This window comes from Pan troglodytes, chromosome 1 (assembly GCF_028858775.2).
Source record: "Pan troglodytes isolate AG18354 chromosome 1, NHGRI_mPanTro3-v2.0_pri, whole genome shotgun sequence".
NCBI lineage: Eukaryota > Metazoa > Chordata > Mammalia > Primates > Hominidae > Pan > Pan troglodytes.
The window spans coordinates 22,967,348-22,979,051 of record NC_072398.2 but is presented as its reverse complement, the minus strand read 5'-3'; the positions used below and the strand labels follow the sequence as shown (position 1 = coordinate 22,979,051).

Sequence of the window (11,704 nt, the reverse complement as noted above, 5' to 3'; positions counted from 1 at the left end):
TGAGCAGAGCTTTCAATGGAAATTTTAAACGAGTGGGGTCAGGATCCTGAAGCACTTCCTTGAAGAATTATAACAGGAGATGAGACGTGGCTTTACCAGTATGATCCTGAAGACAAAGCACAATCTAAACAATGGCAACCAAGAGGTGGAAGTGGTCCAGTCACAGCAAAAGTGGACCAGTCAAGAGCAAAGGTCATGGCAATAGCTTTTTGGGATGCTTGAGGTATTTTACTTGTTAACTGTCCGGAGGGCCAAAGAATGATAACATCTGCTTATTACAGGAGTGTTTTGAGAAAGTTAGTCAAAGCTTTAGCAGAAAATCCCTAAGAAATCTTCACTAGGGAGTCTTTCTCTGCCACGCCAATGCTACTGTTCATTCCTCTCATCAAAATGGGTGCAAGCAAGAGTTTCACCAGGCTGGACACGGTGGCTCATGCCTGTAATCCAGCACTTTGGGAGGCCAAGGCACGTGAATTGCTTGAGCCCAGGAATTAGAGACCAGCCTGGGCAACATGGTGAAACCCTGTCTCTACAAAAAATACAAAAATTAGCCAGGCGTGGTTGTGCATGCCTGTAGTCCCAGCTGCTCGGAAGGCTGAGGTGGGAGAATTGCTTGGGCCCAGGAGGTAGAGGTTGTGGTAAGCCGTGATTGTGTCACTCCACTCCAGTCTGGGCTACAGAGTGAGGCCCTGCCTCAAAAAACAAACAAACAAACAAATAAATAAATAAATAGAGTTTCAAAAGGAAATCATTAGGCATCCACCTTACAGTCCTGATTTGCCTCCTTCTGCCTTCATTTCCTAATCTTTAAAAAAACCCATAAAACTACACCTATTTTTCTTCAGTTAGTATCATAAAAGAGACTGCACTGACATGGTTACATTCCCAGGACCCTCAGTTCTTTAGGGATGGACTAAATGGCTGGTATCATTGCTTACAAAAGAAAGTGTCCCGAACTTGGTGAAGTCTATGTTGAGAAATAAAGTTTATATTTTTTATTTTAACTTTTTTGACAATTATTTAAGATCTTTATTGACAAGTGCTTGCAGTTCATTGACTATTTTGAAAAAACACCAAGTTGTAAACTTTTATTACAAATTTAAAATGAAGTTCTTAAGTCTCAACTTGACAGATATGAAACAATTTAAAAATCTTTAGAGGCATATTGAGAAAAGCCAGACTTTTTTTTTTTTTTAAGAAAACCACATTTGTTATCACCAAAAAGAGTTGTCTTTAGGAAAAAAGTGATTTTAAAAACCCATGCTGCACAGATAATGCAGATAGTTCTAATAATTGGTCAGCAGCAAAGAGCAAACAATGTCTTCAGTGCCAATCTTTTGTTCATTTCTTATTGCTGCAGTTTCACATTCATTTCTTCTTGTTGTACGACTAAAGGGGATGATGGTAGAGATGGTAAGCTGGTATTTACTCAGCCCTACCCTGCTCAGCCTTGGCCATGGGCAAATTTTCAGCTGCTTTTGTCTCTTTGCCATATTTTCTGGGTCTCCACCTGGGCACCGACCTTGCTGCTGACCTGGGGTCTCATCTCCTTGATTTCTTTTTATCCTCTTCATCACCATCCTCTCTAGGCTGTCTTTGGCTAAGAGGGCCCCAGCGGAATCATGGCCTATAGCCACATACACATCTTGCCTCACTGGTCTACCTGGTGCTCCTGCACCCTGGCTGTCAGCATCCTCCATCTCCGCTCCCTGCGCTGGAGGGCTGGAACACTGTGGTCCACGCCCATAGGGTCTCTTCAGGTAGTAGGGCAGGAACCTTCTCCAGGAACCTTCTCCTGAGGAAGGGCCAGTCTTGTTGGGCCTGGCCTTTGGGAGCACTCTCCTATCCTTCCTCCTTTTCCCCACGCTCACTATTCTGGTAATTCTGCTGGTAATTGTGTGGAGGACCCCCAGGACGTGGATTGCTTCCATAATGGTTACGGCCTGCTCCACGTTTACTGCCTTGCAGTGGAATTCAACCAGGGCTGTGACATCTGCTGCTTCCGCACCCTTTTCTCCTTCAGCGTCAGACTCCACAGTCTCTCCAGTTCCTACACAGCCAAGGTACTCCCTGGGGTTCTTTTTTAATGGCAGATCTGTTTCTTACATTGAATCATTTTCCTTTTCCCAAAAATCTTCGCCATGACCTTCTTGTCCCTACCCACAGAACCATGGATGTGAGGCCGCCGAGGCCACTACTCCCTGGGCAGCCAAAGCTGGTGGTAGAGGTGTGGCTACTTTCAGGGCTTTCTGGGGTATCTCAGCTCCTGATCAAACTTTATTTTTTTATTTTTATTTTTTGAGACAGGGTCTCACTCTGTTGCTTAAGCTGAAGTGCAGTGGTACAATCATAGCTTACTGCAGCCTCAACCTCCCTGGCTCAAGGAATCCTCCCACTTCAGCCTCCCAAGTAGCTGGGAATACAGATACGCACCACCACACCCAGCTAATTTTTTATTTTTTGAGACAAAGTCTTGCTGTGACGCCCAGGTTGGAGAGCAATGGCACAATTTTGGTTCACTGCAACCTCCACTTACCAGGTTCAAGCGATTCTCCTGCCTCAGCCTCCCGAGTAGCTGGAATTACAGGCACGTGCCACCACACCCAGCTAATTTTTGTATTTTTAGTAGACATGGGGTTTCACCATGTTGGCCAGGCTGGAATCAAACTCCTGAGCTCAAGTGATCCTCCTACCTTGGCCTCCCAAAGTGCTGCGATTACAGGTGTAAGTCACTGCACCCAGTCCTAAAAAAAATCATTTAATTCAATTTTTCCACTAACTTCTTGAAGTCCGCTCGTACTACAGCATAGATCAATCTTGAAGACTTTATGCTTAGCCGAATAAGCCAGCGAAATAACACATAAGGAGAAATACTGTAGGATTCCACTTAGGTGAGGAACCTGGAGTTCTCGAATTCATAGAGAAAAAGCAGAATGGTGCTTGCCAGGGGTTGAAGGGGAGAGGAGTGAGGAGTTATTGTTTAATGGGTACAGAGTTTCAGTTTTGGATGATAAAAAAGTTCTGGAGGTGGATGGTGGTGATGGTTTCACAACAATGTGAATGTACTTAGTGTACTTAGTGCCACTGAACTGTACGCTTTAAAATGGCTAAAATGGTAAATATGATATTATGTGCATTTTACCACAAGAAAAAAATTCATATTACACAAACATTACAAGTATGATTCCAATTACTAAATATATTTGCATAGATTAAGCTCAGAACAAAAGATATCCAATGTTTATGGTGGTTATCTCTGAGTGATAGGGTTATGGGTGCTTTTAATTTTCTCTGAATCTGTATTTATAATAGAGAAATTATAAGTAGTAAATTATATAAAATTATGAGCAGTAAAATGTTTTTTATTACTTTTGCCAGTATTGCAAGTCCAAAATATTTTGTATTATCTTTTTTTTTTTTTTTTTTGAGACAGAGTTTCTCTCTTGTCACCCAGGCTGTATTGCAATGGCACAATCTTGGCTCACTGCAACCTCTGCCTCCCAGATTCAAGGTTCAAGCAATTTCACTTCAGCCTCCCGAGTAGCTGGGATTATAGGCACCTGCCACCACACTGGCTAATTTTTATATCTTTGGTAGACATAGGATTTCGCCATGTTGGACAGGCTGGTCTCCAACTCCTGACCTCAGGTGATCCGCTCACCTTGGCCTCCCAAAGTGCTGGTATTACAGGCGTGAGCCACCGTGCCTGGCCTTGTATTACTTTTATAATAAAAGCAGGCATTGAAAAATGTGGTAAAAGAGGGAAACAACAGACACTTGAGGGTGGAGAGTGGGAGGAGGGAGCAGATCAGAAAAAATAACTGTTGGCTATTAGGCTTAGTAACTGGGTGATGAAATAATCTGTACAACAAACCCCCATGACATGAGTTTACCTATATAACAACCTGCACATGTACCCCGAACCTAAAATAAAAGTTAAACAAAAAGAAAAAAGTGGTATACCATACAATGAAATATTATTCAGCCATAAAAAGGAATGAAGTACCAGTAAATGTTACAACATGAATGAACCTTGAAAACATCATATGCTAAGTGAAAGAAGCCAGTCATAGAAGATCACATATTGTATGATTCCACTCATGTGAAATGTGCAGAATAGGTAAATCCATGGAGATAAAGGACAGATTAGTGATTGCTTAGGGCTGATGGGAATAGGGGCAGGGGTGGGGGATGGGGAGTGACTACTAATGAGTACAGGGTTTCTTTCTCTCTTCTTCTCTCTTTCTTTTTTAGAGACAAGGTCTTGCTTGCTGTTGCCCAAGCTGAAGTATAGTGGCCTTATCATAGCTCACTGCAGCCTAGAACTCTTGGAGCTCAAGAAATCCTCCTGCCTCAGCCTCTGGAGTGGCTGGGACTAGTGTGTGCCACCATGCCTGGCTAAATTTTTTTTTTTGTAGAGACAGGGATCTCATCATGTTGCTTACGCTGGTCTTAAATTCCTGGCGAGAGGTGAAGCCAGCACGCCTTCCGGATGGGGTGGGCACTTGGAGAACCTTTCTATCTAGCTAGAGGATTGTAAATGCACCAATCAGCACTCTGTGTCTAGCTAGAGGATTGTAAATGCACCAATCAACGTTCCATAAAAATTGACCAATCAGCACTCTGTAAAATGGACCAATCAGCACTCTGTGAAATAGACCAATCAACAGGACATGGGAGGGGCCAAATAAGGGAATAAAAGCTGGCCACCCGAGTCAGAAGTGGTAACGTGTGTTCTGCCTTGTTATTTTGCTCTTCAGAATGATTCTTGCTGTTGCTTACTGTTTGGGTCTGCCCTACTTTTAAGAGCTGTAACACTCGCTACAGAGGTCTGTGGGTTCGTTCTTGAAGTCAGCAAGACCACGAACCCACCGGAAGGAAGACACTGTGGATATATCTGAAGGAACAAACTCTGGACACACCGTTTTTGTGACTTTTTAACACTCAACACCAACGTCCGCAGCTTCATTCTTGAAGTCAGTGAGACCAAGAACCCACCGGAAAGAACTGACTCCGGACCCGCTGGCCTCAAGGGATCCTTCTGCCTCAGTCTCCCAAAGTGCTGGAGCCACCATGTTCAGTCCACTGTACAGGGTTTCATTTTGGGGTGATGAAAATGTCTTGTAATTGGCCGGGTGTGGTGGCTCACGCCTGTGATCCCAGCACTCTGGGAGGCTGAGGAGGGTAGATCACTTGGGGAGAGGAGTTCAAGACCGGCCTGACCAATACGGTGAAACCCTGTCTGTTTTAAAAATACAAAAATTAACTGGGTGTGGTGGTGGGCAGCGGTAATTCAGATACTCGGGAGGCTGAGGCTGGAGAATCACTTGAACCTGGGAGGCAGAGGCTCAGTGAGTTGAGATCGTGCCACTGCATTCCAGCCCGGGTGACAGCAAGACTCCGTCTCAAAAAAAAAGTCCTGAAATCAACCGTGGTGGTTGCACAACTCTGTGCATACAGTAGTCCCCACTTCTCCAGAGTTTCTCTTGCCGTGGTTTCATTTACCCATGAACAACTGAGGTCCGAAAAGAGATGAGTACAGTATAAGATATTTAGAGACACAGTTACAATATACAGTAACTTTTATTACAGTATACATTTGTTACAGTATATTGCTGTGATTGCTCTGTTTTATTATTATTTTTGAGACAAGGTCTGTCATCCAGGCTGGAGTGCAGGGGTGCAATGACGGCTCACCATAGCCTGGACCTCCCCAGGCTCGGGTGATTTTGCTACCTCAGCCTCCATAGTAGCTGGGACCACAGGCATGCATCACCACACCCAGCAATTTTTGTATATTTTATAGAGATGGGGTTTTGCCATGTTGCCCAGGCTGGTCTTGAACTCCTGGGCTCAAGCAGTCTGCTTGCCCTGGCCTCCCAAAGTGCTGGGGTTACATGCGTAAGCCACTGTGCCCAGCCTGTTCTATTTTATTATTAGTTATTGTTGTTAATCTCTTACTCTGCTAATTTACAAATTAAACTTTATCGTAGGTATGTATGTATAGAGAAAACAGTATATATAGGATTCAGTACTATCGTCAGTTTCAGGCATCCAATGGGGGTCCTGGAATGTATCCCCCAGGGTTAAGTGTGAACTAGTATATACTAAAAACTATAGAATTGTGTATTTTAAATAGGTGAATTGTGGTCTGTGAAGTATAACTCAATAAATGTGTTACAAGGAAAATCTTGTTTTCAGACTAGGTTTTATCCCAGTCTTAAAATCTTTGGTAGTCTTTTTGTGCTAGACCCATTCCTAGGCACTTAATGAAGATGTGAAGTCAAAGAGGCACTCTACTAGGCAATTTTATTTATTTATTTATTTATTTATTTTTTGAGACGGGGTCTCACTCTGTTGCTCAGGCTGGACTGCAGTGGCGCAATCACAGCTCCTGCAGCCTCAACCTCCCAGGCTCAAGCCACATCCTCCCACCTCGGACTGCCAAATAGCTGGGACTGCAGAGGCACGCTACTACAGGGGCACACTATTTTTTGTAGAGACAGGGTTTTGCCATGTTGCCCAGGCTGGTCTAGAACTCCTGAGCTCAAGCAATCCGCCCTCAGTCTCCCAAAGTGATGGGATTACCGGCACTTGGCCTGTTCAGAATTTCTTAAATGAATTAGCACATATAAGCTAGAGGAGCCCACCAGCCCAGGCTACCCAAGGAGGAATACCTTGTCATCAGAACTGCCCAAACCAGAAAGATTGGATGACTCAACACAGTGCAGATTTGTGAATTCTAACCCAGAAAGATTGCCCCTTCAGGACCTGTATGTGTCCAAGGAAACATTACGAGTTTAATAGCCTGGGCAACATAGTCAAACTCTGCCTCCACAAAAATTAGCTGGGTGAGGTGGTGTGCCCCTGTAGTCCAGCTACACAGGAGGCTGAGGTGTGAGTATCAGTTGGGCTGGGGAGGTTGAAGCTCCAGTGAGCTATGATTTGCACCACTGCAGTCCAGCCTGGGAAACAGAGCAAGACCCTGTCTCAAAAAAAAAGAAAAGAAAAGAAAAGAAAAAGGTTTATAGTCATCAATTCTGCTGTCTTTTCATAACCCCTAGTATTCTAGGCAATTTAATAGGGTACGATTATCCAGTAATTGGCCAGCAAATACTTATTAATTAAGCACCTACTATGTGGCAGGAACTAAGGTTGCAAAATTCAATGTGACATAGTGCCTTGCAGAGCTTTCAGTCTAAGGGAAGACACAGATACATTCCATAAGCAATTGTAATAGTTTGACAGTAGCTGTCCTAGGGCTGAAGTCAAGATACTGTAGGAGCATAGTGGAGTGCGGGATGTAGGGGAGGAAAAGAAATATTTTTTCCTTGATCATCACAGGGTTTGTGGCTGAAGCCCCTATAACAAAAGGTAGTTTAACAAGAAAAGTATACACATTTATTTATTTAAGTTTCATGTGACATGGGAGACTTTAAAAGGAAATGGCCGGGTGCAGTGGCTCGCGCCTGTAATGCCTAGGGAGACTGAAGTGGGCTGATCACCTGAGGCCAGGAGTTTGAGACCAGCCTGGCCAAGATGGCGAAACCCAGTCTCTACTAAAATTACAAAAATTAGCCGGCTGTGGTGGCATGCGCCTGTAATCCCAGCTACTTGGGAGGCTGAGGTAGGAGAATCACTTGAACCCGGGAGGCAGAGCTTGCAGTGATTCAAGAGCAAGCCACTGCACTCCAGCCCAGACAACAGAGCAAACCTCCGTCTCAAAAAAACAAAAAAAGGAAATGGCCCAAAGAAACAGGTAAATCTGTGTATATTTTATGCTAGGTTTGATGGAGAAGTGGAGGGTCCTGGAAAAATATAATTGGATAAAAAGTATGCTCTAATGTTAATAAAGTGTGAGGGGACCACTTAGCAAGACCTATTTGTTCCGATTTGTCTTTGTGTCTCTGTGTGTTCAGAGATAAGGATGTCCCTTTCCTCTAGGTATAGGGAGGGACCTCTCCAATGAGGTCTCATGACCTGCTTCAAGGGAGAAGGCTGAGAGGAAGATGAGAATGACCTACCTGCTTCTGCTGTTTTCTCAAATACCAAAGTGCTGTATTTGTGGGTAGCATGTCCTGAACTCAATCAGAGGTTGATAGGGGGTGAGGTAGGAAATGTTTCCCAGTCTTTGAACTGAGACCTGAAGGCTGAGTAGAAGTTAGAGAGAGGAAGTGGAAGAAGAAAGTACTGTGATTGGCAGAAAGTCATGTGCAAAGGCCCAGGGGAAAGAAAGAACAGAGCTTTTATCCCAGGAACTTTAAGTAGTTGAGGATAGTTGAAGAGTCTAAAATTAGATGTGGCAAAAGCTAAGACTCAAGAGATAAACAGGGGCCTCACAAGTGTAGAGGGCTTTTGAAACCTTTCCTGAAGTGGGTTTTGATACCTATGGAGGTGCACCACTGCTAGTCAGGGTTCTCTAGAGAGAGAACCAACAGGGGATGATTAGATAGACAGATAGATACATATACAGACAGAGGAGAAGGAATTTATTAGGGAATTGGCTCACATGATTCTGGAAGCTGAGAAGTCCCATGACAGGCCATCTGCAAGCTGGAGACCCTGGGATGCTGGTATTGTGGCTCAATCCAAGTCAAAAAGTCTTAGAACCAGGGATGCCAATGGTGTAATTCTCAGCCCAAGCCCCAAAGCCTGAGAACCTGGTGGGGTGGGTGGTGCTCATGTAAGCCCTAGAGTCTCAAGGCTGGAGAGCCTGGGGTCCTGATATCCAAGGACAGGAGGAGAAGAGTAGGTCCCAGCTCCAGGAGAGAGAGGAAATCCTTTTCTCTTCTTTTTTTGTTCTATCTTGGCCCCCAGCCAATTGGTTGGTGCCCAGCCACATTGAGGGAAGATCTTCCCCTCTTAGTCCACTGACTCACACGCCAGTCTGCTCTGGAAACCCAGACAGACACACCCAGAAGGAATGTTTTACTGTCTCTGTAGGTGTTCCTTAATCCAATCCAGTTGACACCTTACCTTAACCATCACAGCCACTGAGATCTCCAGCCTCCAACTGCTGTCGCTAAGCTCTGCCACAGTATTCATATCAACACCATGCTCTCCCCAAGCTGCTCCTAGCCAATAACTGCGCATGGCAGAGCTGCTCAAACCAGGCCATTCCATGCCTCCTCTAATGGGCTTTCTTGGCTGCGGGGGCTCCTGTGTGGTCTGGTCAGGATAGGCCGCACGCTTACCTGTAGAGCTGCCTGGAGCCTGATGGTGACCCTTGGCCAACACTATGGAATATATCAAATGATGTTCTGTAACCATCGGTCTGTGGATTGTTTGGGGAACAGGACATACCAGCCCATCAGCACTGTTTAATAATTGTTTCTTTGATGGAGCCTGGAGGATTTCAATATTAAGGCTGGTCATGGAGCTAAAACATGCCTATGTGACCAGTTCACTCCAAGAGATCCCACCATGAGCGAGCTTTGGACTTCCTGGTATGTACACACATGACGGTTCAAGACCTGAACGTGTAGCACAGGCAGTGGGAGTCAGCAGAGACAGAACAAAGAAGCCTGTGCCTGAGATCTCTAGCCCCTTCTTTGCATAACGTTGCCTGCTATTACCATACTGTATCCTTTGCCTGTTAAAAACTGATATGTGAGGGCTGGGCTGGGTGGCTCACGCCTGTAATCCCAGCACTTTGGGAGGCTGAGGAAGGTGGATCATGTGAAGTCTGGAGTTCAAGACCAGCCTGGCCAAGATGGTGAAACCCTGTCTCTACTAAAAATACAAAAATTAGCTGGGCATGGTGGTGCACACCTGTAATCCCAGCTACTCGAGAGGCTGAGGTGGGAGAATTGCTTGAACCCGAGAGGTAGAGATTGGGGTGAGTCGAGATCTGCCACTGCACTCCAGCCCGGGTGACAGAGTGAGACTGTCTCAAAAAACAAAACAAAACAAAACAAAACTGGTCTGTATGAGTATAGAAACTGTTGGAGTCCTGTGAGTCCTTTCAGCAAGCAAACATGGAAGGTAATCAGAGCATGATGAACACAGCCTCCCATTGGCCTAGCTGTCTCTCTGCTTTATCCCTCAAAAGCATTTCCCCAAATAAATAAATCTATACATCTGATTGTGTCCTAGCCTCTGTTTCTCAGAAAACTTGAACAGGAACAGGGTATCAAGAGTGGCTGGAAAAGCACACAGTTTAGGATTGACTAATTTCTCACCTGGCTGGCAAGGAGTATCCCATCCCAAGTGGAATGTGGGGCACGGATAATGCCTGATTCAAGGTGGCCCAAAATATCCGAGTGGAGGGGAACACCTTTGCTGGTGAGATGATTCAGGCATTGAAAGACAGGGGAAAGACACTGCTTAAAAACACAGTGGAGTTGGCTGGTTATTAGTGCCCTGTATAGGAATAATGAAAAGCGAGAGTTAAACACATACCAGCTAAGTGGAGAGCCAGAGCCCTCATTGGTAGCTTACAAAGAGGCCATCATTGCCTTTACGAAGAGTGAACACAGCTAAGAAGCAAACTCAGGTCTTAATGTTACTGAACAGAATTGGGGTCCGCTTACCTGGTGCAATAAGGCCAAAACAACCACACTGAGGTTTGCAGCAGGAGAAAGGAGGGAGTTTATTTGCAGGGTGCCAAGTGAGAATCAAGCAGCTCTTGCTTAAATCTTGACCTCCCTGATGGGTTGAAAGTAAGGACGTTTTGTTTTGTTCTTTGAGACAGGATCTCGCTCTGTCACCCACACTGGAGTGTGGTGGTGCAATCATAGCTCACTGCAACCTCAAACTCCCAGGGTCAAGCGATCCTCCCATCTCAGCTTCCCAAGTAGCTAGGGCTATAGGCATGTGCCACTATAACTGGCTAGTTTAAAATTTTTTGTAGAGATCCGGGGCAGGTGTGTAGCGGGGTGGGGTCTTGCTATTTTGCCCAGGCTGATCTCGAACACTTGGCCTCAAGAAATCCTCCTGCCTCAGCCTCCCAAGGTGCTGGGATTACAGACATGAGCCACTGTGCCTGGCCTGAAAGAAAGAATTTTTAAAGGCAGGGGTAGATTTTAGGAAAGCAGAAGTTACAGGCAAAATCATAAATCAATACATGGAGATTATACACTGTTTTGGCCTAAAAGGGTGGGATATCTTGAAGTGGGGGCTTACAGGTCACTGATAGACTCAAGATTTTCTGATTTGCAATTGGTTGAGGATGAGAAGTTTTGTTTAAAAATTTGGGGTCAGCAGCAAAGAATGTTAGCTCTGGCTTGTGGGCATGACCTCCTCCAGGCCCCTCAGGAAGAAATTGAGAACAAAGAAGTCCAGTCCTCAGCTCCCTGTTCTCTGAGGTCTAAAGTGCCAGCAGATCCATTTGATAGGGGTTTGAGTTCCTGAAAAATAACCCAGTGACATATGTTAAGATGTTATCTTTAGTTTCTGTAGGGGAACCAAACATCCTGTGATTCTAACTACTGTTTTAAACTACCATTACCTTCTTGCTTATCAAGTTGCTTATTTACTTCTCAGGAGTAGCTAGGAGCCTGGAATTTCCCTTGAAGGAATTCACCATTTTCCTTTATTTCCATGCTCGAGGTGCCTGAAGGCTCAAAAAGGGGGGGGTCCCTGCTCCCTCTCATTAATAGTTAAAGTCATTGAGTTCCAGAGGCATTTAAATGGTCAGCCAAGGCTGGGCACGGTGGCTCACACCTGTAATCCCAGCACTTTGGGAGGCCAAGGCAGGCAGATC

The 11,704-nt window shown here is 45.0% G+C and overlaps 1 pseudogene; it reads right to left on the bottom strand.

Annotated features, from left to right (window-relative positions):
- Positions 1-1,286: 1,286 nt before the first annotated feature.
- LOC100612240 (Y-box-binding protein 1-like) lies at positions 1,287-9,270 on the bottom strand (annotated as a pseudogene).
- Positions 9,271-11,704: the final 2,434 nt, after the last annotated feature.